The sequence below is a fragment of the Nothoprocta perdicaria genome, unplaced genomic scaffold (assembly GCF_003342845.1).
Source record: "Nothoprocta perdicaria isolate Ctin4 unplaced genomic scaffold, notPer1 scaffold_419, whole genome shotgun sequence".
NCBI classification, from domain to species: Eukaryota; Metazoa; Chordata; class Aves; order Tinamiformes; family Tinamidae; genus Nothoprocta; species Nothoprocta perdicaria.
This window is the reverse complement of record NW_020455665.1, coordinates 180,422-186,396: the sequence shown is the minus strand read 5'-3', so window position 1 is coordinate 186,396 and position 5,975 is coordinate 180,422. Positions and strand designations below refer to the sequence as shown.

Sequence of the window (5,975 nt, the reverse complement as noted above, 5' to 3'; positions counted from 1 at the left end):
TCCCGGTCGCCGCCTGCCCGCCCGCCCGCTCGCCCGCTCCTCACCGTGTCAGCGGCAGCAGGGCCGGGGCCGAGGGCGGGCTCCTCCGCGCCGCATCCTGCCGGCCGCCCGCGCGGACAGCGCCAGGGCGGGAGCCGCTCGGACCCGCCACCGCTTCGGCCCTGCGCGGCGCCGAGGCAGCGAAACCAAAATGGCGGCGGCTCCTGCTCCGCCGCGAGCGAGCGCCCCGCCCCCAGGCCCCGCCCCTGCGCGGCCCCGCCCCTCCCCGGAGGCCCCGCCCTCGCCGCCGTCCGCAGCTGCGGGACAGGGGCGGGGCTGGCGCAGCTCCCCGCCCCGCCCCGCCCGGCCCTCGGCGGCACCCGTAGGGGCAGCGCGGTTTGGAGCGTGTCGGCTTCCGTCGGCGGTGCGGGGTGCGCGGTGAGTGTCGGTTGCGCCGGGGCCCGCGGCGGGAACGGGGCCGCCGGCCCGAGGGACGCGTGTCCTGCGGCTCCCCGGGCCTGCTGGGAGGGACGAGCGTCCCGGAAGCGGAGCCCCGCGGCGCCGGTTTTCTCCGCGGCCCCCGCGCCGGGACCGTTTTTAACAAAAAGATTAAAAATATTCTTTTTTTTTTTTTTTAAATCATAAAATACCAAATAAAACSGCCCACGTTTCCTGGCTCTTTGCCAGCTTGGAGCGACAAACCCTACTGAAGAGCCCCCCAAAGGACCGGGGAGCTTTGAGGCTCCCGGGAGAGYGTCGCCAGCGTCGTTGGGCCCCGTTAAATCCTCGTCGCCCCTTCAAAAATCCCCCGTTTACAAAACCCTTCAGCGAGGACGGCGCTGAGACCCCCCGGGAACCCAGGAGTAGCCCATCCACCAAGGCAGTTTTTCCCTGTCAGGAAGCACCAGGTGGTTATTTTGCTTCCAATAATATATTTACCGCRATTTTCTACCAAAGATTTACCAAAATTTACCAAGAGCTTTTAAACCATCTTTGAGTATTATCTTTTTTTCTCCTAGGGAAGTGGCATGAAAACCTTGAATGGCCGCAGAGAGGACAGATCTAAATAACCCACTTAGTTTTTCCTTTGCCCCARTCCTTGCATTGCAATTGCTTGAGTGCTTTCATTTTGCCCTGTCGGAATCTAAGTTATCTGAGCAGTAGACACCAACACATGGTCAAGATGAAGCTGGAGAGGAGGAAATACCATAAGAAGGAAACACAATTGTGTGATCCCAGTTTAGCACCAGTCAACTGTGCTGCTGCAGACCAGTGTGTCCGAGTTGTTACTTGCCTGCCTTGACTTTAAGCTCTTTGGACAGGAATGATTCTCTTCTGCTGTCCTATATTCAACAAGAAAGAGTATTAATTAAAGAAAAAAAAAAAGAAAAACCCAATTCCATTTCTGTCCCTGCAGGACAAAATGCTGCGAAGCGTGAGAGRGCTGCTGTGCTGCGCTGCAAAGGTAAGTGTTGTAATGGGGCTGCCTCCCGGGCCCCCGCGCTCCCGGTGCCTGGAATTACCGTTTACAACTGWAAAAAGTGACAGCCATAGCCAGTGAATCACTAAATGCCGAGGCATCTATTAGAAGACTGAAGTAAAACGTTTGCAAAAGTCCAGAATCCACAAATTATACATGTTGAGGGGCTGGGGAAAAAGCCCTTGGCATTGATGTGGGAACCACCAAAGGCTGGTCGGGTTGTGTGAAGACAGTCCTGCCAGAATCGGCTCTCTTGGGCCTCTGGTGGGTGCTGCAAGAGGAGCYGTCAGTGCGTTGCAGCAGCACCGTGTTGTTGGCAAAGCTCCCTTAGCACCCGGGGAGCTAACGCCACAAAGCTGCAGCAATATCCTAACGCTGAAGGGTTTTAGTCGCGTTTGCTGTTGTCTTTTAAATGCTCTTCTCAAATAGCACCTAGTGATTGCGCAGCCTTTAAAGAGGAAGACTGYGGATCTGCTCGCTTCCCAAGGGAAGATCCCAGTTGAGCAGCCCCGCGTTCATCGCGGAGCCCCTTGTGGGAGGAACTGCCCTTTCTGGGGAGTCCGTGCGGATTCGTGTCCAAACAGCTCCACCTTCCGGCACGTTTTCGGATGGATCCCTGTACCACGTGGTAGTCTGCTGCCATTTCAGGATCTGACTTCACGCTACTGCCCTTCCACAGATGGAAAAGTTACTCTAAAAGCCCCTCCACGCTACCAGGATAAACTGTGCTCAAAGATGATGCAACATGGGTTGAAGCTCGGCCTGTTTTCGAGATTTACCACACAATCTAAGTTCAACCAGAAAGGTGCTTATGGTTCTGCATTCCCTGTGAAGCCAAGCAGATCAGCAAAAAGCCACTTTTTTTTTTTCTTTTATTTTTCTGCTCAGGATGAGGGACCAAATAGCAYGTTGTTACTTTATAAAATCAAGGGATATAATGCATTAATGGAGGTTTCCAAACACTCAGAAGTTTCCTTATAGCCTGTTGAAAATACAGATGCACTAAGCTCCATTTTTGTAAAGGGAGAGGTACTCATTCATGAAGTGCAAGTCTCTGTCTGCATTCGACTTKCTACCTTTGCTAATCTCTTGAGTTTTCTGCTTTGAAGAAGTAGAGCTGGTAACACCACTCTGTCTAAGGATCATTCTGCTGAATTTTTGAGCAGCCCAAGGGATTTTTGCATGCACACGTCCAAAAAAAAAGGAGCATGGTGAGGCCAAGGGATGAGTCCTTGCCTACTGAAACATTCACTCAGGAGTTGAGGTGAAGCCCCAAGCCCCAAGCATAAGGCTGAGATGTTTTAGGTGAAGAGGAGACAGCCCTTGCATCTTCTAGTTATTCCTCTGTTAAATTATCATCTTAGTGCCTTGCTCTTAGCAAGCAAGGAAGCCACTTCCATGGACTCTAAAATTAAAAACAGTCAAATAAGCCATACTGTTTGTCTGAAAAAGAGCGCCGTCGGAATAAGGGAAGAGGATGTTAAAATAGAGCAGAAAAAAGAATGCTTAGTTATCTTCTGTGTTGGCACTACTCTAGTTCATTATATATGTGTATGGTGTGGCATATAAATGGGTTTAATTCCTTCCTTACATGGAGTGAGACCTAAATTGCTGATTGAGGAGTCCCTTCTGTACTGAGGGCAGAATGGGGGGTAATCTGACATTACGCTTTCTTTTAAGCCCTTGTGGCTTTCAAATGGCCCCCGAGGAGATCCCGGATGAGGGCAGAACTGCATCACGCAGCGCAGAGCTGGAACAGCTGCTGCCGCCTCTGAACTCGAGCGTCTGACTGCTCTTGTCAGGGCAGACAAAATAGGAAGCGACTGCTCCGTTTGCAGCCGGAGCTAGCAACTGTTCCAGCCAGTGATACAGAAGGTGGCCCTCAGTTCTGCTTGTTGTGCTCGCAGCCTGTTTGCAGTCCATGAATTGCTTACTCACTGAGGAGCACAGCCCCGCGCTCAGTTGCGAGACACACGCTTCACTRTTTTCTGTCCCTGCAGCATCAAACATGCGTCCTTTTACGACTCGCTTTCTTGCCCATTTTGGCTGAGCTTTGCAGGCTGCGGAGGAAAAAGATTAATCAGCTCAGCTGGCTGCTTCACTTTCTCGACCGTGTCTGTGTTATAATGAAGGAGTCTGTACGCTGGGACACAGTTGGGAAAAATCAATGTAGGGAGTGTAATTATAAATATCAAATAGTGGGCAGCACCACGCTAATCCCTCAATAATTGTGGTGATTATGGATTACTAGACGGCTTGAATTTCCAAGGTACTAGCTACTATTCATCAGTGTAGGCAGAAACATTAAGGGAGCTCCCCAGCAATAAGACCTTAATGGCTGTGCTGGGCACTTAAGTGATCTTTAATGGGATAACTCATTTAGGGATAGGGCTTGGGTCGCTAGTGGTAGTAGATAACTTAGAGTGACTGGAAATAGGTTAGGAGAAGTATGTGAAACGTGGATGTCTAACACATGCTTCCTCAGGATTCATCTGCGTTCCAGTTGCAGAGCCTTCGCCGTTGCATTGCACGTTACCTTGACCCGATCCTAACACGCGTGCAGGGGGTTTATGAAATGTAATCTAAATTTTTACCCTGTAATCTTTGACCGCTAAGAAGCTGGTCGCCAGTTYGCCCTTCTCTCCCCCTCACCCTCTAGCTGGACCGTGGTCGCGCTCTCCGCAGCACTGCCAAGGGCTGGCTGGGTTCTGCTGTCGGCCAGGACGTCCTCGTCTCGGCAGAAGCRGCGAGCGCCGTGTTCCGTACCGCCGAAAGCGACCCGGTGAGCTCCGCCGTGTTCCTTACCCTCGGGTAGCCCAATTCGCTGGGCCTGCCTGTGGACGTGCCAGAGCTGGGGGCGCTTCCCGGGATCGTGTGTGTCCAAGAATCAGGAGSGGAGGGGGTACCCAGGCCTAGGAACGGGCATCTCGGCTGCGATCCCCAGGCAAAAGGAAAATAGGCCAGGGCTGTGCAGGGCACCTGCGTGGGTTTGAGCAAGGCAGGGCTGGTCCTCTGCCTGAAAGCTCCTGGGAACCAGCAGTGATTCTCTCTCTCGTTGCAAGGATGAAATAGATTGTGCAATGTAGAAGCTCGCATGTGGCTTCGCTTGTCATTAGACACTATTAATTTCCACTCCCGGTATTCTTCCCTCACTAACCTCCCTAAATTGCCTACAAAGGGATGATAGAAACCCCCTGCAACGACCTCAGTGCAGCCCAGCTCTCCAGCATCGTAATTGCAGCCCTATACTGTGTCCCAAGCACAAAATGAAGTGGAATAAATGAAAGGAATAAGCCTTTGAGGTGCTTTTCTGCTGCCTCCATAATTGGAGCCTTTCAGCACTGATTCCTCTGGGGTATCTATGGAAACAGCAGCATGCAGATGATCTCACCCACGTGATYGCAGGGTCTATAGATGGCACAGAAGAGTCCAGATGGCAGGAATTGTCTCCTCCATCCTGTGTCTACAGTTTACGTTGCCAAGCAACTGACTTGGGCGCTCCGGCTTCACGTGCCTGGTGTTTTTGGCGACAACTGCACTTATTAATGTCTCAGCCCGGGGTGCTTGGACACGCCGCGTCGCAGGCCACGTCTCTGCCGCCTCCCCTCAGCAGCTGCCCATGAGTTTCTGCTGACGGGTGCACGGGAAAGCCCTATTAAAAATGAATTAAGAAGGCCAGATGAAAAGTAAATTTTTAATAAGAGCTGGCTTTTACATACCTCTCCATTAGCAAAACTCAGAGTGACTTGGAGTGAGGACACCGACCCACTGTGCAGAGGTGGGAGCAGAAAAGCAAAGGGATTTGCCCAAGGTTACGCAGCAGGTCAGTGRTGAAACTGAGAATATAAATGGTCTCTGGAGTGCTGCTTTTCTGCTCCCATCCATGGCTAATGGGGCCGTGCACAAGCAGAGCTGCTGTTAGCTCTACTCCTCGTGGACTTTCCTTATTCAGAAAAAAGKTATCTGATAGAATTGCTTCTACCTTGCCAGGCCAACCACGGAGAGCACCACGAGGGTCGCCACTACAACATCGCCCTTCAGGAGGTGAAAGCCGTGTTTCCACACGGACTTCCCAGTCCTTTCCAGCAGCAGGTACTTCGTGTCCAAACTGGTCTGTAGGAGTTGGACCCATGGGTAGGGAGAACTGGATCCATCAGGGATCTGTGATGCTTTCCTGTTAAAAACAGAGACACATGATTATTCTGAAGTTGACAGGCTGCAAGAATGTTGATTATTCCTGATTCTTGCTGCTAACTTAGAAGTCATGGTCAATGTGACCAAAATAGCAGGAGGAGGAGAAAATTCCACCTTTGGCCATCAAAAAAATTCAACTTCTAAAGCCGGGGCTGCTTGTTCACCTTCTGTTCCTTTTCTCAGGTTAAGACCTTCAACGAGGCTTGCCTGATGGTGCGAAAACCAGCTCTGGAACTCTTGTCTTACCTCAAAAGCTCCAACTTTGCCAACCCAGCAGTCAGATACGTTATCTGTATCTTTTACCACTCGGTCGACTGCAGAT

The 5,975-nt window shown here is 51.7% G+C and overlaps 1 protein-coding gene across 1 annotated transcript in view; it reads right to left on the bottom strand.

The window, feature by feature from the left end:
- The window catches only part of ASH1L (ASH1 like histone lysine methyltransferase), a 35,038-nt gene extending 34,966 nt beyond the window's left edge, over positions 1-72 (bottom strand). Inside the window, exon 1 of the mRNA XM_026045926.1 lies at positions 45-72. The gene's annotated coding sequence lies outside the window, so the exon portion shown is untranslated. The remainder of the gene's footprint in view (positions 1-44) is intronic.
- Between the last annotated feature and the right edge of the window lie 5,903 nt (positions 73-5,975).